Raw genomic sequence first — 20,673 nt, forward strand, 5'->3', positions numbered from 1 at the left:
GACCAGGCTGGGTTTGGGGAATGCAGGAGAACGTTACCTGCCTGACTGCATCGTGCCAGCTGTAACGTTTGGTGGAGGAGGGGTAATGCTATGGTGGTTTTTCTGGGGTTGGCCTCGGCCCCTTAGCTCCAGTGAAGAGGATTCTTAAAGCTTCATCTTACCAAGTCGTTTTGGACAATTCTATGCTTCCAACTTTGTGGAAACAGTCTGGGGAGGAAGAACCTTTCTGTTCCAGCATGACGTAGCCCCACAAAGCAGCTCCATCAAGGCCTGGGTGGATGAGTTTGGTGTGGAAGAACTTGACCTCAACCCCACTGAACACCTTTGGGATGAACTAGAACGGAGAGCCAGCCTCTCGTCCAACATCAGTGTCTGACCTCACCAGTGGCGACTCGTCATTAGGGACACAGCCCCACCTAGTGTCAGCAGAAAGTAATTAAAATAATAATTCCAAAAATATGCAAAGAATATACATCTTAAAATATATTTTAAGATCATGTTTAGTCATCTGATTCGTCTGTACATTGCTATTTTGCTAATTAGTGTCTACAGTGTACCTATTGAGCTGTGTAGAGCGATGTGGGACAAGCCTCGATCTAGCCCCTCTCTCGCTGTAGAAATGAATGAATGTAAAAACTACACTGTGCCTGCTCAGAGTATTTTTGTATTTAATGTGTGCGGCCAAAAAATAATCACAAGTGGGGCAAAGTGCTGGCAACCCCACCAAAATGTCATCTCATAATTCAGAGCTGATTGGCTGTAAGTACGTGTGCTGCGAAAAGTGTAGTTGTGAAGAGGAGACGAGAGAGAGCAGCGTAGAGCGATTACAATCAGTCAAACGGAAAGAAAATGAATGAAGTTGACCGTCTACTTCAGCTTTGGTAAGTTCATTTTATGTCATATATTTTGTTGATCTTCTGTGTTTTGCCTTTAGGCTATTGCTCTGCTGGATCCATTGATATTGTGACCTCGGTGATACTTATATTTACAGTCTGGTGTTTAATGCTGAAGCATTACGGTTGTTGTTATTGTTAAGTATTGCTTTGTGATGGTGCCCTTTACTGCATGTATTAAGGTGCATTGCAATATGACATCCCCACGCTGTGCACGTAAATGTATGCGCTGACAGTGTTGCTCCGTGTTCTTCATTCATGGCTTCCGACATTATGTAATTCCCCCCCGCCGTTCGTACCCCACCCCTTTTGTTCATATAAAACCGCCACTGGCCTCACTAATGCTCTTCTGGATGAGCAACAATTCCCACAGACACACTCCAAGATCTGTAGAAAGCCTTCCCAGAAGAGTGGAAGCTGTTATAGCTGCAAAGGGGGACCAAGTTCAAATGAATGCCCAAGAGTTTGGAATGGGATGTCCTGAAAGCTCCTGGAGGTGTAATCAGAATCAGAATCAGAATCAGAATCAGAATCCCTTTATTAGTCCCACAGAGGATACATGTACATTGTTACAGCAGAAAGAGCCAGAGACAGCTTCATGTTACCTAAAGCATGCATACAACAAAGTATTAAAGATTTTAAAAAGAAATTATAATAGGCGTTATAATCTGTGTTGTTGTGTGGGGGGTCTACTAGGGGTCGTGGTGGTTATATAGTCTGACCGCTGCAGGAAGGAAGGACCTGCGGTATCTCTCTCATGTGTAGGTGGTCCAATACTTTTGTCTATATTGTGTATAATTGAGTATCATCCACATAACAATGAAAATGTCCCGAGTGATTCCTTATTGCCTAAAGGAAGCGTATATAATGTGAACACAATAGGTCCAAGCTCTGAGCCCTTATGCTTTGCTGCGGCAGAACTGGCTGGATCAAATCAAACAGAACTCTAAACACATTTTCAGCTCTGCACACAATCTGCAATTCAACTCTGCACTTTCTAAAACACTGCACACGGTTCTCTGAGTAACACACAGAGATCTGACATATTCACCTGTCAGCCATTTTCAACACACTGCCATTAAACATGCTACACATATGAGCCAATGAACAGATACACATGCCAGCTGACCGTTAACGCCTGGCTGCTTTACTGCTGACTCATCAATCAGGATATAAGTACAAGAAGTGGGATATTTATTTTTAAAATGTGTTTTTTTATCACAGAGCTGAGAAAATAATATTTATTATAAAAAAATCAAATATCCTGTTTATGAAATACACAAGAAAAAAAAAAAAGATTTAAGAACAAATTAACATTAAATATAAGCAAAACAAATATTATGCTATTTGGAAAACATAAAACAAATCCTCAGGTGCAATTAATACTAGATAACATAAACATAGAAAGAGTATATGAAATGAAGTTCCTTGGTGTGGTTTGAGAGCACAAGATCAGCTGGAAACCTCATATCAATCATGTAAAAGCAAAACTGGCTAAGACTATCTCAATATTGGGGAAAGCAAGACACATTCTGGACTACAACTCATTATGCTCTGTATAATACACTCATATTGCCATGTCTGAGTTACTGTGTGGAGATTTGGGGAAACACTTACAAAACCAACCTACAGCCGTTATGCACATTACAAAAAAGGGCTATAAGAATAATCAATAATGTTGGATATCTTGAACACACTCATTCATTATTCTTGAAGTCACACACACTGAAGTTCACTGATCTGGTTACATTTAAAACGGCACAAATCATGTACAGAGCAAGACATAATCTACTTCCTAGGAAATTACAAACATTGTTCATAGACAGAGAGGGCGGGTATAATTTGAGAGGAAATCTACATTTGAAACAACTCAAGGTCAGAACAACTGTGAGAAGTATGAGTAGAACAATCTGTGGGGTGATTTGATGGAACGGTTTGGAGCAGGAGTTCAAACAAAGCACAAATATAATTCACTTTAAAAGGATGTACAGAAACACTTTCTTGGAAAACTATGAGAATGATTTAAGGTGATTGAAGATGAGAGATTATTGTAAATGTATGTATAAATGTAAATATGTAAGTAGGAATAACTTGCAGAAATGATTTAAAGGATAATCATTGATCAGCGGTAAGTAAGGGGTGGGAATTAATAAGCATTTGCTTCCTCCCGCTCCCTTTCGGACACATATGATTTATTATTATTATTATTATGAATATTGATGAATACTGTATTCTAACAATACGGTATTCTGTTTTTCACATTTGTTATTTTTTATTTGTTTTTTTAATCTGTTCGAAATAAAGATGGAAATGAAATGAAGTCGTTAATTCATGAGAAAAGCACTCGGATAGAAAGTCAGAAACATTTGAAATATTTGTTTAAAATAAATGTAAATAAAATGTCCAAAGAAAGTATTCAGAGTAATTCTTATTACAGTTTTATAATTGTTTTATATATTTCTCAAATGATCTGTTTTGACTGCAGCTTGAGAAACTTCTGGATTCAGTCTGAAAGCATCCTTTTTTAACTTTAAACATGATCTTTAATAATGTTGTAGTTTAGTTTAACTATGAGAGGTGGACTGGCTGGACTCCTCACTGGGACTCTGGTTCTGGAGCAGCTTGCAGGGTCCAGGAGTTCTTGGAGAGAAGGAGCGCTTCCTGCCGCAGGACTCGGGGGATGGGAGTTCCTGAACATGGAGAAACAGCTTCAGTTATTATGCTCCAAATATCTGGAACAAAGTCACAGAAAGAATGTGTCTGCAGCTCAGAGAGTCCTGCTGGGAACCCACACATGTTGAGGAGCCCAAAGTGTGATGAGAGAAATGTACAGTACGGGTCCCCAGCACATAGAAGCTGCCGGATGCTAACCTGCATATGTTGGGAGAGCTTTACAGATCAGGAGAGGAACTAATGGCGCATTTCCATTGCAGCGCGTAGCTCGCTTTAAGCGTGCCGTGTCGTGCCGTCCCCTTTTTTGGTTGTGCTTCCACTAGGCCTCGTTCCGGCGCGGCACGGCGCGGGGCCACTTTTTCCCCTCTTTTCTGGCCCTAGAAAATTGTGGTTCTATCGGGGCCAACAAACAGGGCTGAGTCGGGCTGAGTATGCTAAACTAGAGAGAGGAGCGCTGGCAAGAGGGCTAGAACTACAACAAGATGGACATATTTGACCGTGATTTAATTGTAATACACGTTTCAAAATGATGCCGAAGTAACAACATACTGATACCGGTTAGTAAAAACCATGAATTAATGCTTTGTCAAGTCTGCAGACAGACGGCAGGCGAAAAACCTTTTAAAATTCGTGTTTTTCTAGATGGAGATTGGCTAAGCTAACGCAGTATATGTCCCCGACCGTCCACACTCACAACAACGGCCTATACAGACATAAATTAAGCAGCGACTGTATTCACCATGACACAGGCAGTCTGTGGTGTGTACTTGTTTAACTTTTGTCGAGTTTCTGAACATATATAAGGAGCTGTGAGCTCTGAGTGCTCACAGCTAACGGCTGTGTTGTGTTTCTGGATTTCTCATTGAAGATGACGTCACGGCTCCGCCTACACTGCGTTACTACCCAGTTCCTAAACTGTAATGGAAGCGCAGCATGAAGTGAGTCGGCCCTGTTAAGGCCCAACGCGGCCAAGCCGTACCGAGCCGTACCGAGTGTGGCCGAGGCCGACCGTGTAGTGGAAATGCGCCATAAGTACATTTACTCAAGCACTGTACTTTTACATTACATGTCACTTGTTAGACGCTTTTATCCAAAGTGACTTACATACTCAATATCAGAGATGGAGTACTCGAGTCCTGGACTCGGACTCGAGTTGGACTCGAGTGCCGATTTTCGGGACTCGTGACTCGACTCAGACTCGCGCACTGATTGACGCGACTCGGACTTGGACTCATGAATTCTCGCGCACGATGACTTGGACTCGGACTCGTGAATTATCGCGTACGCTGACTTGGATGCTGACTTGGACTTGGACTCGAACTCGGACTCGTGAATTTTTCCCCCCACGATGACTCGGCCTCGACTTGTACATTGACGCTCCGACTTGGACTCGGACTCGGACTCGAGCAAGTTTTCTATGGAGTCTGATGTCCTCTATCCTGGCGTGTGCACCGGCTGCGAGGCGAGTTCACGTACTGGGCCCCGCTATTCCAGTCTAAAGATGTCTAGAGACACACCCCGCATCGTGCTGTATGCTTTCACACATTCTGCTTCCACATTGGAAAAGAGCAGCGCAAAATGCTCTATGTGGAAACAATATTGAAGAGAAGGCTCCGTAACACATTACTCTAAACATCGAGTTCAGACATATAGGCTGTCTTGAACACTATCATCAGAGTAACGTGATCTAATCAATAAATAAAGATTCAGCCGATAACACGAAAGCACACGGCTACTTAACATGCAGAATGACGTCATTTTGCATGCTAAGTAGCCATGTGCTTTCTGGGGCTAAATCTTTATCAGTAAACCGATTTAACCGGTAAAAGTTCCTTCAAAATAAGAGTCCCGATCTTATTAATATCAAAATAAAAGTGCAAAACGAAAACTTTACCATAGGAAAATATTGGCATACAAATATAATCACTTCTCTAAAAGGTAACTCATTTTAAATATAGTTTATTTATATATAATAATAATAATATTAATATTAGTAATTGTTAAGGAATAATTCTTCTAGATATCTAACCTTTTGCTCTGTGATGTTTTATGATCTACTCTGACGTCTGTTATCTCCTTTAAGGAAAGGCATTGGTGCCATATGTGTTGTTGTCACCAGTTTGTGACCGGTCAACTTGTCTGGCACGAATGGTAATTGTTGTGAGAACGCTGAGGCACTTCTTTATCGGTGTTTGTGGACTCTAAGATGTGAAATCTTTGAGGCCATGAGTGTCGGACGCAGGTGGCTCAGTGTTCCCAGCTGTTTAGTCTACTCCTTCAGAGATGTTGATTCTCTGTGAACCTGTTAAAAGGTCTAGCATAGAGAGAGGCTCTTCAGAATTGACGTGGCAACTCTACCGTGAAGTCGGAACCTCTGACTCTTTGATTTGTGATGTGAATCCTCCGGCCGAATACTATGAATAAACCCATCAGTGTTTGACATCAAAGCTCCAACTCTCACCGTGTCTCCTTCCTGAGTCGGTGACTCCATGCATTACTACACAGAAGTTTCCTCCACAGTAATAAGCTTTATATTTGTATAGCACCTATTACAAGAATTGTAGCCAAACTGGCTTCACAGCAGTTCAATAGACAGATTAGTATAACATGACAGGATAAAAGTAATGTAGAGGAGCAGCTACATTTCAACACATATATCCACGAAGATTAATACATGAAGACTTGTGACTCGGACTTGACTTGGACTCTTCTTAGGTGACTCGGAGTCGAACACAGGTAATGATGACTCGGACTCGGGCTCGACTCGGACACTCCTTGGGTGACTCGGACTCGAACACAGGTAATGATGACTCGGACTCGGACTCGACTCGGACACTCCTTGGGTGACTCGGACTTGGACTCGGACTCGAAGAGTGGTGACTCGAGAGTGACTTGGACTCGTGAATTGGTGACTTGACTACAACACTGCTCAATACTGTGGTCAATCCCCGCAGGAGCAATTTGGGGTGAAGTGTCTCAGGGACACAACGACATGCTGACTGCAGTGGGGTTTGAACCTGTGCTCCCTTGATCCGAACACCAACGCTCTATCCACTGCGCCACACGCCTCCACACTTAAGTACAATGTTGAGGTACTTGTACCTTTCCTGAGTATTTCCATTTTATGCTACTTTGTACTTCTACTCCACTACAGTTCACAGGTACATGGTGTACTTTTACTCCACTACATGTATTTAATACCTGATATGATCAATAATTATAAAACTTATCTTAAACTTATATTATTCTGAAATGGACCAATCTGCACAATGACTACTTTTGGTACTTTAACTATATTTTGATGCTAATACTTTTCTACTTGTATTGAGTAACATTTGAATGCAGGACTTTTACTGTAACAGAGTATTCCTACACTCTTGTACTTCTACTTTTACTCAAGTATAAGATCTAAGTACTTCTAATTTTACTCAAGTACAAGATCTGAGTACTTCTACTTTTACTCAAGTATATTTTGATGGTAATACTGTAACAGACTGGTTCTAATGTTGATGTTTTCATGTGTTTTATTCTTCAGAGTTTATTTACATTTTACAGAGTGTCAGTGAACGCGTCACTGTTTTGATAGACAGTTGTTGTGAAGAGAAACAGCCAAAATGATGAAGAGAGAAAAACAAGAGTGTTGTTTTCCTCTGAGGACATGCTCCATGAAAGAGTTTCATATCTTGATGAATGGAGGATATTCAGTACTCACAGTTCTTCTGGATCTTGGCTCTGATCGTCTCATAATCTCTGATCCTGTAGGGATGAACACAATCCAACAGTTATGGATCCAGTTTAAAATAAGTGTTTGTTCTTTGAGTCAGCTTCAGAGTCCTGACTGATCTCATGCTTTACATCCCATCATATCTTCTCTGCAAACACTACGACTGACTGCCACAGCTCTCAGCTACATTACAGGAAGTAACAGTCATTAGTCAAGGAGCTAAAAACATCCCATCAAAAACAGACTACCTTTTCCACTCTTCTGTCAAATCCCATATGTCTGGTGGAAAGTTGATTACTTACTAAATGTGGCTTTGCATTTTCAGCTGGCCTTCTATAGTTGATGGAAGAATGACAGAGCCTGCAGTCAGTGGGTAACATCACTGATCTGTTGTGATTCCCCAGTGAGAGAAACACCTCCCTGTGTTTCATACAATACTGCTGAACCAGCAGAGACCCCTTACTGACCTGAGGGTCTCCAGTCTGCAGTCTGGACTCTCCAGAAGATCTCTCAGCAGCTCCTCTGAATCCTGCAGATCGTTGTGACTCAGGTCCAGATCTCTCAGATGGATGTTGGACTTCAGAGCTGAGACCAGAGCAGAACAGCTGATCTCTGACAACATGCAGCTCTCCAGTCTGAATAAAGAAAACATGATGAGGATACAAATCTGTTTATAATCCAATCAGATGTTACTCAACATTTAAATGAATCTGAACAGACAAATCTGTCCACTTCAAAAATGTAACTTTATCATGTAAAACTAAAATGACTTCAGATGACCTTTATTCAGACTTTATCGTTTACTAAATATTAAATACATAGATTTACTTTTCACAACTAACATCTATTACAGTTCCTTCAAGAAACAGTCAACATGTATGTCTGCAGTTCTTACTTCTTAATCTTTAAAATGAAATATGAATATAAGGACATTTACAACTTTATGGATGTAAGTTATTAATGAATATAAATGAGGTTAAATTCCAAAGTGAACATGTGAGATCTCCAGCAGTAACAGAGAGTCAGTGAACTGACCTGAGAGTCTCCAGTCTGCAGTCTGGCCTCTCCAGAAGATCTCTCAGCAGCTCCACTCCTGAATCCTGCAGATGGTAGTTGTGACTCAGGTCCAGATCTCTCAGATGGGAGGGGTTGGACTTCAGAGCTGAGATCAGAGCAGAACAGCTGATCTCTGACAAACTGCAGCCCTCCAGTCTGAATAAAGAAAACATGATGTAACTTTAGAAAACAATTTTCCTGTTTGAAATAACTTCAGGTTTAATAATCTGTTCAGAGTGAAACAGGGTTTTAATGTCAGAGATGATGCAGAAACAATCCACTGATAATCTGGAACTTTAACTTTGATCAGATGTTGAACAACTCCTTCATCTCCCTCACAGCTCATCAGTACTGACAGCATCTCCACTGACTCATGGAGCACAGAGTGAGTCTGTGGAAGCTCAAACACTCTCCCTCACACATTCACCTTCTCTCTGTTACTCTGATCAATATTCAGTCATTAGCAAACATGGAACAAATAAAAATAACATTGTATTTGTTCAAATTCAGAAAATCATAAACACAAACAGATCAATATGAACTGCAGTCAGTGAACTGACCTGAGAGCCTCCAGTCTGCAGTTTGGACTCTTTAGTCCAGAACTCAGCAGCTCCACATCTGAATCCATCAGAGTGTTCTGACTCAGGTCCAGATCTCTCAGATGGGAGGGCTCAGACTTCAGAGCTGAGGCCACGACTTCACATCCAGGAATGGAGAGAACACAGCCACTAAATCTATAATAAAACATATATTACAACATGTGTTAAAAAAGAGGAAACATTATATTAACATCAAGCATTTGATGAAAAAAGATTTGACATGTTCTGATAGACATTTGCTTTTAGTCCATTTAATATAATATATAATAATATATGATAATAGAGTGTAATGAGTTGTCAGTGTGATCTGATCACATGTCTGTGCTCCTGCTGTCACTGACTGTTACCAAAAGAAACAGAAATTAAATGAATCACTTGACAATATTAGAGATGTACATATTTAAATGTTAGTTAATATGTGGATGTGAATGATGGATGAAGGATGTTTTGGCTTCTCTGAGCATCTGAACATTTATTGCGCACACAAACACAATTAACAAACCAATAAAGTTTCAATATGTTCAACTTGATACCATCAGATGTTCCCAGTATATCAGCATTAAGACATAACTCTGTTATTGGTGGGAAATGATATAGATCTGATTTTAAACTCTAACACATTGTGATAAAAACGTGTTTAATGATAAAGAAACTACTAGAAAGTAATAATAACATGTTTCTGTGATAACTGTAAGTCCTGCTGTGTGGTGTGATCACATGCTGAGAAACCTCTAAAGTCCTTCATGTGTTTGACATGTCGCCTCCATCACTCAATATGAAGAGAGGAACAGTTCAGTTTAACTATTATTATAAATAAATAGAAGATCAGTGTTGGTTTTATTTTCTCAGTATTTAAACAGCAGAAATGTTATAGTGTTTATTTGAATAATTAAACTCCTGATCCACATTAGTTTATAAAGTTAATCACATCTGGACTTACTTGAACTTCCTGCAGTTCCTCACAGCTGGAATCAGTCTCTCTCGTCCCTCCTCTGATGTGTTGTACTGATCCAGGTTCAACTCATCCAGAACCTCCTCTGACATCTGCAGCATGTAGGCCAGAGCAGAGCAGTGGATCACAGAGAGTTCCTTCTCTGATCTGTTCTCTGACTTCAGGAACTCTGTGATCTCCTGATGTACTGAGTGGTCCTTCATCTCTGTCAGACAGTGGAAGATGTTGATGCTCCTGTCAGGAGAGATTTCATCACTACTCATCTCCTTCAGGTTGCTGATGGCTCTCTGGATGGTTTCTGGTCTGTTGTCTGTGCGACCCAGCAGGCCTCCTAACAGTCTCTGGTTGGACTCCAGAGAGAGGCCGTGGAGAAAGCGGACAAACAGGTCCAGGTGGCCATTTTCACTTTGGAGGGATTTCTCCATGGCTCTCTGCAGGAAGACAGGCAGGGATGGGTAATCATCATCACTGCTGTTGTTAAAGTCTCTCAGCAGGAAGTCCTTCAGGGATTGGTCATCATCATCATCATCATCACTGCTATCACTGTCTTGTTCCCGGTCTCTCCTCAGGAAATCCTTCAGTACCTCTGTGTCTCTGTTGGTGTAACAGTGCAACATGTAGACTGCAGCCAGAAACTCCTGAATGCTCAGATGAACAAAGCAGTAGACTGTTTTCTTGAAGATCACTCTCTCTCTTTTGAAGATCTCTGTACAAACTCCTGAGTGCACCAAGGCCTCGGTGACATCAAGACCACAGCGCTGCAGGTCTTCTTGGTAGAACATGATGTCTCCTTTCTCCAGATGTTCAAACGCCAGCCTCCCCAGCTTCAGAAGAACCTCCCTGTCAGCCTCCGTCAGCTGCTGTGGACTCGTCTCATGTCCCTCTTCATACTTCTGCTTCTTCCTCTTGGTCTGGACCAGCAGGAAGTGTGAGTACATGTCAGTGAGGGTCTGGGGCAGCTCTCCTCTCTGGTCTGTAGTCAACATGTGGTCCAGAACTGCAGCAGTGATCCAGCAGAAGACTGGGATCAGACACATGATGTGGAGGCTCCTGGAGCTCTTGATGTGAGAGATGATTCTGCTGGACAGGTCTTCATCACTCCATCTCCTCCTGAAGTACTCCTCCTTCTGGGCGTCAGTGAAGCCTCGTACTTCTGTTACCCTGTCCACACACTCAGGAGGGATCTGATTGGCCGCTGCAGGTCTGGAAGTTATCCAGACGAGAGCCGAGGGAAGCAGCTTCCCCCTGATGAGGTTTGTCAGCAGCACGTTGACTGAGGACTGCTGTGAGACATCAGACACAACCTCATTGTTTCTGAAGTCCAGAGAAAGTCTGCTTTCATCCAGGCCGTCAAAGATGAGCAGCACTTTGCAGACAGCCAGCTGCTCTGCTGTGACCTTCTGTAAGGTTGGATGGAAAACATGGAGCAGCCTGAGAAGACCGTACTGGTCACCTTTGATCAGGTTCAGCTCCCTGAAGGAGAGCGGGATCACCAGACTGACATCTTGGTTTCCCAAACCCTCGGCCCAGTCCAGAGTGAACTTCTGCACTGAGAAGGTTTTTCCAACTCCAGCGACTCCGTTGGTCAGGACCGCTCTGATGAGAGTCTGTTGGTCAGGTAAGGCTTTAAAGATGTCCTGGCACTTGATTGGAGTGTCATGGAGGGGCTTCTTCTTGGAAGCTGTCTCCAGCTGCGTCACCTCATGTTGGGTATTAACCTCTTCACTCTGGCCTTGTGTGATGTAGAGCTCAGTGAAGATCCTGTTGAGGAGGGTTTCACTTTGATCAGTTCCTTCAGTCACACGTTCACATCTCCTCCTCAGACTGAGCCTATGTTCATCTAAAACCTCCTGCAGACCACTATCTGCTGGAAGAGAAGGAAACATGAGAGAATGAGGAAAATGCTCTGAGAATCTAATTATAACAATAAAACAACAAAAAACAGACTGAGTTTAAATGTTTTATAAACAGCTTACTGTCTATGCTCTACAACAGTATACCTGTTCAGAAACAAATGAACCAGGAAGAGGAATAAGACGCTGCATGTGTTCGGCCTCTTACCTCGTACAGAGCTGGTCTGACTGGCTGTCAGCAGGCCAGCTCTGGTTCTGGATCTTTTCCCACACTGGGGACAGGAGGGGTCTCCTGGTGGAGGTCTCTGCTCCCAGTATGAGGTGATGCACTGTCTGCAGAACCAGTGTCCACAGCTGGTAGAGACTGGATCCTTCAGGACGTCCTGACACAGAGCACAGCTGGACAGCTGCTCCTCCACAGGAACACCACTCTTCCTCTTCCCTCTGTGGAGATGAACACATCCTTTACAGCACGTCACATTAGTGGAGCTGATTCTCACCAATGGGCAGAGCGTCACAAACGTCACTCTCAAGATGAAATGTGTCACGCTGCACGAATACGCAGGTGACATGAATTTCACCTCTTCACTTTCTTGGTGTCTCCAGGTACGGATCTGGGTCTTTGCATTGACTCTACATGTAATCACCAGAGGTGGGGACTCGAGTCACATGACTTGACTCGAGTCAGACTCGAGTCGCATATTTTTTGACTTGAGACTTGCTTGACTAACATTGATAAAAGACTTGACTTTGACTTGGTATTCATGACTTGAGACTTGACTTAAGCTTGAGACAGATGACTTGAAAGGACTTGTCTGTTTAAAATTAAATATTTGCATTTGTTTTTGTATTGAGATATTACGTTTAGTTTTTTCGAAAAACGTGATTGGGTGATTATAGCGCCATGCGCGCAAACCTGGCAACCCACTAGACGGCAGGAGAGTCAGTTAACATGGCAGCGGCTAGCGTTACTCCAAAAATAGTGAAGTTTGGATTCAAGGATTATGTTGTCGATGACGCTAATAAGAAGAGAACAGCGGTATGCAGGGTCTGCAGCATAAAGATCAGTGACACGACCACCACAACATCCAACTTCATTCGTCACTACAAAAAACCCCACAGAGAAAGGTGCGTGAATGTGTTGTCTTAGCTAGAAAGCTAACGTTAAGTTTAAGCTACGTTAGACTTGGTTTCAAATCGATTAAGCATTGCAAAGAGAAGACAAAACGGTAAATGAACTCTAGAACCGCCAAGGGATTCATTTTGACTAACCCTGATACTGACGGGCTGTCAGGAGAGGGAGAGAGAGAGAGAGAGGAAAAGAGATGCCTCGTTTATTTCCCCTGTGTTATTATCAGAAGTTACTGTAAACTGTTGAATAATGTAGTTCATCTACTTTTAGTACTTTGTTTAAATGTTTTAATGTTGTTTTTGTTTGTAGAAGTGCATCATTCTTTGATTTATTGTAAAATGAATCTGAACTTTTTGATCTGTTATGATGATAAACTGAAGCTATTTCTAAATTAACCCAATTAAGTGAGTTTTAAATCGTCCTGCTTAGTTTATAAGGAAATGATGAAGAGGAACAAATTAAATGATTTGAAAATTATATCTATGTAGGTGCTGATGCTGTTGGCGGTTCTAGTGTTAACAGACATTTAAATTAAATATGTGTAATGGCAAATGCCATATACGATTTTCTTACCTGGAATTCTGCCTTTTTGAACAGACTGTTTGATTGAGTCCTAGCTATATTGTCTGCAGTTCTAGGGTTAATATGAATCTAATATGATTGTCATCGGTCTAAATAGGATTTCAAATGATTAACTGTGTATGTAATGAAGATCATAGTGTGGGTTAAATCCATTTTCATAACCACTGTCTTTTAACTGATTTAAATGCGGAAACTGGGCTTATTGATCAGAATTTCGTATGACTTGACTTGACTTGACTTGACCTGAGCAATGACTTGACTTGACTTGCTTGACTCTCACCACAGTGACTTGGGACTTGCTTGATACTTGTAGGTCAAGACTTGAGACTTGCTCATGACTTGCACATGTAGGACTTACTCCCACCTCTGGTAATCACACAAAGCTCTGTTATATCTGCTAATGCGAAACACAACCAGCTCACCAGGTTATCACTATCATTAATAAACATCTTTAAAATACATATCATAAACATGCCCAAGTAGTAAATAATGTTTTGGACGATATATTTAGTTTTTAGTGAATATTTATCAATATCTTTGCCATTTAAAACCTTTTTATGCCACTGATACAATGATGCTATAAATGCATATTGAAATATCCTCAAATAATGTTAGCTTGCTGTACTCTGCTGCCTTTGTTCTGTGCTATACTGCACACATGATATTATTAAAGAACAGTTTAATATATTAGATTATATAAGAACTGGATCCTCTTCAGGTCAGGTTACAGCAGAAACTCTTACTTTGTGTCTGAGGGTCCAGATTCATTACTGAAGTCTGGAGGAGACTCTTTAGACCGGTCACTCTTCAGAGACAGACAGCTGGGGACTGGAGACTCTGCTCTCTGTCTGTGGAAACAACACATGTTTTAAACATCATTAGTTCATTCAGAGAGCACATTTTGACTTCTGTCTGTATGTAGATTATTTACTATCACTGATGACGCCAGGGATCAAGAGTTTAAACGTTGTTACTGTACTGTTACTAAGTTTCTTTACTGCGATCATTAAAGAACAGGTTAGATGATCAGATAACATAAAAACTGAATCCTCTTCAGGAGCCTCATTTATAAAGGGATATACGCTCAAAAAATGGCGTGCGCCAGTTTCTACGCAATGTTTGCAATTTATAAAATACTAACTTGACGGGAAAATGTGCGGTCCTCCACGCAAACTCTAACCCATGCGTACGCACTAAGCACACACACGGGAGAGACGAGAAACTGCGACACCGTTGGCAGAAGGAAGAATGGAGAGAAATATGTGGAAATAATACTATAAATAAAATGTTACCTCTCATTTATCAAATATGTTTAGACGTTATTCTGTCCTCCTGGAGGACAGAATAACGTCTAAACTGACGCCGTTTTGCATTTCTATAGGTTGTAGATACGAGCATGGTTTTATATACTATCACGTTTAATCGTGTTTTATGCCGTTTGCCAAGACTTGATAAGTCGCTCGTAAAACACAGGAGGTATGGAAACTAAGAACACCATATATTTGGATAATTGTACAGCTGATTTAACACAACACATTTGTTTTATTTCATTTAAGTGGTGGGTAGAGTTGTTGCGGTGGCGTTGAGACACACATGGACACTGCCTCAAGTTGAAGAAACAGTACTCAAGACTGGCTATCCGCCGCAACTTTTTCAGCCTGCGTGTGGTCGACTTGTGGAATGATCTGCCAGAAAGCGTTGTCACATCCAAGACAGTTAACTGTCTCAAGTCCCACCTCGACTATTACTGGTCAAACATCACCTTCACTTTGGACTATGTGACTGTTGCCAGCATCCATAGTATATAAGAACAGTGATCTACTTATTTATGAGCGACTAAAAGGCCTTAGGCCTACTACAGCCGTATCCTATTGATTGATTGATTGATGGTGCAGTGGAGCCGCTGCGCACAGCTGATCGGCAGCTGGAACACAAACCACGTTTGTAAACAAAGCCCCAACTGTTTTACATGCATGTGCTAACCCAGCTTAATTGCACTCGGTTCAGTTTTTCTAAAAAGGGAAGAACATTACGTTACATCTGAGGTAGGCTATCCTGTGCGTCTGGTGGCGGGCACACCTCGGTGTGCAACTAGCCTATATACGTTTCTGTGATTAAAAAAGCTTGCATGGTCTAAAATCAATTATCGATAATAACTTTTAACAGTAGTAGGCTACAACAATGTAAATTAAATAGCAATATTAATTATCATTTAATACTATGGCCACCAAACAAAATGTTTTGCCTTGTCTCTACTTCTCCAACAAGGATTTCAACTTCAGTTATTGAAGTTTCTTTTCTTGCCTCTTTTTTCTGTCTTTGCCATGTTCGTTTTTGCCTGAAATCGGTTTGATGAATATTCATTATGGGCGTATCAATGACTATTTATGGGCAAATATGGGTGTGACGGGAAGCCCGCAAAAGCTGCGCCGCATTTCGAGTTGATTGTGATTTATAAAGGGAAACAGGCGTAGGAAGTGCCGTACGCACTTCCCTCGCCGGTATGTTTTGTGAATCGGAAAATGTCGGAACATTTCTGTACCTATTTTTTTGCTTTGTACTACGTAAGCAACCTTCCCACGTGAATCCTATGCAAGGCGTTATAAATGAGGCCCCAGGTCAGGTTACAGCAGCAACTCTTACATTGTGTCTGAGGGTCCAGGTTCATTACTGAAGTCTGGAGGAGACTCTTTAGACCAGTCACTCTCCAGAGACAGACAGCTGGGGACTGGAGACTCTGCTCTCTGTCTGTGGAAACAACACATGTTTTAAACATCATTAGTTCATTCAGAGAGCACATTTTGACTTCTGTCTGTATGTAGATTATTTACTATCGCTGATGACGCCAGGGATCAAGAGTTTAAACGTTGTTACTGTACTGTTACTAAGTTTCTTTACTGCGATCATTAAAGAACAGGTTAGATTATAAGATTACAGAAAAACTGAATCCTCTTCAGGTCAGGTTACAGCAGAAACTCTTACTTTGTGTCTGAGGGTCCAGGTTCATTACTGAAGCATATAGGGTGATCTATAGACCGGTCACTCTTCAGAGACAGACAGCTGGAGACTGAAGATGTGTCCTCTTCCTCATCTTTTAAACCACTCATCTTCTCCAGTCTGAGAGATAAACTAGTAACACTGGAGAGAGAGAGACACACACACACACACACACACACACACACACACACACACACACACACACACACACACACACACACACACCACACACACACACACACACACACACACACACACACACACACACACACACACACACACACACACACACACACACACACACACACACACACACACACACACACACACACACACACACACACACACACACACACACACACACACACACACACACACACACACACACACACACACACACACACACACACACACACACACACACACACACACACAAATCGTAACCATCATAATAATAAACTTGTGTTATGATATTAGGGTCATGCAGAGTCAGGCAGCTGTCCCTTTAAGAGAGAGAGAAGAGAAGAGAAGAGCAGAGAGAGAGAGAGAGAGAGAGAGAGAGAGGGGGGGGTGGGTTGGTGAAGTGAACGAAGCAGCAGCAAAGGTCTGTCGTGTGTCTTCAAAGTTAGATCTGTAACAAAGACCTTAATAAATGCAACGGCCTCCCAAAGAAGAGCTCGCCTGTCTGCCTTATTGAAAAGTGGGTTATTGAACCCAACGTTTCTTGCTTCGGTCCTGGAAGACTGCAGAGAGTCACCCCTGTTTCCTCCACTACGGTCTGGGAGCCGACAGGAAAGTTTAACACTTGGTTCAAATACATCAAATCAGTCAGACTTCAGACAGGCCGCTCCCCATTTTGACTGCGCTGAGCTGTCGCATGTTATGTTGCTTTGATGAGTCAGAACAGGAAATAAAAAGAGTTTACACCACTTGTAGAAGTCTCTTTGGACTCTAGGACGCTGATGTTCTGACATCCAGTAAAACAGAGTAAATAATGTGTTAAAAAGCAGATCCTGGTGTTAACACTCACCTGTTGTCCTCCTGCTCCGTCGAGCTGTAAAATGGCTTCTGGCACTCTGACAAGTCTGACTTCCTACTTTCACTTTCGACTTCCCTTCCTGTCTGCAGCTTCTCCTCTTGATTCATAACCAGCCTTATCAGCTGAACCAGTTCACACACAGAGACTATGTTCAGTGAGATAGAAATAGAGCTAAACACAAGCTCAACAAAGTTATTGAAATAAACATATTAAAACCACAGTGTGATAACAAAAAATAACCCAGTGAACATCTTGCATTCAAAACCTCACTTAAAGGGGACCTATCATGCAAAATGCACTTGTGTACGTCTTTTATACATGAATATGTGTCCCCGGTGTTCCAGGGAACTCACCAAGTGTCAGAAAACACAACCCTCTCTATTTTCCTCCATACCCAAATCTCTAAAAAAGGGGCTGCAACGGATCTGATAAAAACTGATCCAGATTTGAACACTGTCCTGACGTCAGGACAACAGGCCTGTAAGTGGCGCTGTAGTCTGCCACAAAAGCAGCGAAGAAGACTTCCCGCCCATTGTTACCATGGTTACTGTTAGAAATTAAAATCAATGTTAAACAGCATAATTCAGTCTAAAACATATCGTCAGTTTAAAGCTGTTTTATTGTGGAAAAGCCCGGAAGTTCTCAGGAAATCAATGCCAAGCTTTTATTCTGAAAAATCCTTTATCCGGTTAGCTTGTGACTAATGTTGCGTTTTCTGAATGTAAAGTGAAAATGACTTGGAGTGTTACACACCAAATCGTACGGACTTTAACACTACATCGATAGACGTTAAGATATTATTACTGCTGAATATTAAATGGTCTAGTTGATCGTAGTGTTTACAGATACGTGAGAAGCTATGACGTCAGAGGGAATTTCCGTAAAATAAGAACTGCCGGAGCGGAACCACTAGGACTTCTAAACTAAGTATTACAGCTGTTTATAAGGTATTAAATAGAAAGTCATGACAGAGATAATGAGGAGAAAATGCTTAAGGAAGTAGGCAGAGAATATCAATGTCGAAATCATCTGTGCTCTCGCGATATCGAACCGGCAAATGAGTAGGGGGCCACCCACTATTTGCACAGCGGGAGACGACGAGACATGGATAAAAACAGCGGACAGAGGACCGCTCGCCCCTTTTCTTCGCTGCAGCCTCCCTGAAGACAACGCCGGCTTTGTCTCTCCCTTACCCAATGCTTATTCTTTTACCACGTTACTTAATTAAACTACCCATTTGAACCTTTTCAGAGACTCCATTAGTCTCGTTATTTTAAGTTTCTTTCCTGGGAACGAGAAGATCACGAATTATCAACAACTTGGTGACCCTGACATGTGATATCGACACTGGGAGAGAAATCGCTAGTTTCGACGGAGATTTTGCGAACCAAAAGACACACAAAGGGCCCATATGCAAACGGTAAGAAGAAGCCAGTTATATCAAATTCTTCAATAGCTTATATAGAACCATTTAGATTTGTGTGTTTTGTGGCGAGCAGGACATCCTGAGAACAGCTGTTAATTTAATGTTAAATAACTCAATTTAAACCAAACCACGTGGCGTTGTTTTAGAGCAAGCAAAGGGTAAGTCTCTATTCCTTTCTTTGATTCATTAACCAACTGCATGTTTTTAATATTAATCTTTTAAAGTCGGTTCAGCCGATACAAGTCGTTAGGGACGATAAATATTGTGTAGGACAATATTAAAAGACACGGAGGGTGTGAAAGTCGTTAGGGACGACAAAACTAGTAAGGAAGGCTAGTAGGTGTTATACTGTTGTGTTTTCAACCAAGATATTGTAGAGTGGATTACGGTAATAGGAGTTACAGCAGCATTACGTTATATATGACGACGGTCTGTTCTTGGTAGCTGATAGGTCTCCATATTGGTCCCACACTAGCGTATTTAAACAACATCAGATAATCACCAGACCATAAGGTCAAATATTACGTGGATAGGTTTAAGGCTTATGACGTAAGGGATCCTCATTTTAAGATAGGATATCTCTAGGATAAAGCCCATATTCATTGAAATGTTATTTTGAATATAAAGTATAGTTTTTGTGTTGCATTTTTCAACTTTGTCATACCACACCAGGGTTTCCATTTGTCCATTTAAAGATCACCAAGCCATTATTTGAACGTATCAGTGAGAACCACATGGGATAATTTCAACATCTCTTTGTTCTGGGGGTCAGAGTTCGAAATAATCAGTAGCCATCTTGTTTTGACTGTATTTCACACAAGGCAGTCGCCATTTCAAGAAATGCTAATTCGACAGACTCCTTTGTTCTTTGTAATCCATGTGGTTTCACTCACATGAGGCCAAGTCCTTTTTCTGACCTCCATCTTGTGAAGAACAAACCATTCTTTTTGACCCAGTTGGATTTAGGAAATAGTACATTTTGATAAATCAGGTTATCTATAGATATTGGAGTTGGTGTTTGGTGTTTCTAAACAATTCTCGGAGATTGCAACCAGCACTATCTGATCTTAAAAATTGTGATTGCATTGTGATTGTATTTGGCTGGTTTATTCCATACTGTTCAAATCGTGTTTGCAAATGTGATGGCTGGATTATGTGTTATTGTTTAAATCCTTAAGCATTGTGATTGTATTTGGCTGGTTTATTCCATACTGTTTAAATCGTGTTTGCAAATGTGATGGCTGATGCTTTTACTGTTTAATCATAAAGTGAATTTCCTTCCCATATCAAAGGTAGTTATTAAGAAAATAAGCTTCTTGTTAAAAAGAAGTCCGTTTTAAGGAGGGCTAAAAAGGGTGGATAAAACTGAAAAATTACAAACAGCGCACTCTGCTGGTTGTACAGAATTGTTGCACCAAAGGGGTAAAAAAGAAACACGTATAGAAATATCACCAATTATAATAATATGCTAAAGTTTACTTTCAAGTGTTATAAATGAACGAGTACTTCATCACACATAGATAGAATCACAGGGGTTTTTTACAACCTAGACTGTAGAATATCTAAAACACCACATAATTGAAGTGAACACAGTTTATGATATTAGCATAATTTCATGCACATTGGTATATTAAATACACTCATATTTCAAAGTCAAGAACTATACACTGTACAATTTTTTATTTTTCAAATCTTTTTGTAAAATTTGCATAATTTTTATCTTTACTTTATTAATCTAAAAAAAAAA

General features: G+C 41.2%; 2 long non-coding RNA genes across 2 annotated transcripts; both read right to left on the reverse strand.

Annotated features, from left to right (window-relative positions):
• Positions 1-3,476: 3,476 nt before the first annotated feature.
• LOC117483826 lies at positions 3,477-7,804 on the reverse strand. The gene is made up of 3 exons (XR_004556035.1): positions 7,758-7,804; positions 7,279-7,322; positions 3,477-3,583 (listed from the first exon to the last, which is right to left on the reverse strand). It is a non-coding gene; the product is annotated as an uncharacterized LOC117483826 (long non-coding RNA).
• A 4,354-nt stretch (positions 7,805-12,158) lies between these two features.
• LOC117483827 lies at positions 12,159-16,487 on the reverse strand. Its single transcript, XR_004556036.1, has 4 exons — positions 16,447-16,487; positions 16,108-16,212; positions 14,208-14,312; positions 12,159-12,194 (listed from the first exon to the last, which is right to left on the reverse strand). It is a non-coding gene; the product is annotated as an uncharacterized LOC117483827 (long non-coding RNA).
• Between the last annotated feature and the right edge of the window lie 4,186 nt (positions 16,488-20,673).

The sequence above is a fragment of the Trematomus bernacchii genome, unplaced genomic scaffold (genome assembly GCF_902827165.1).
Source record: "Trematomus bernacchii unplaced genomic scaffold, fTreBer1.1, whole genome shotgun sequence".
NCBI classification, from domain to species: Eukaryota; Metazoa; Chordata; class Actinopteri; order Perciformes; family Nototheniidae; genus Trematomus; species Trematomus bernacchii.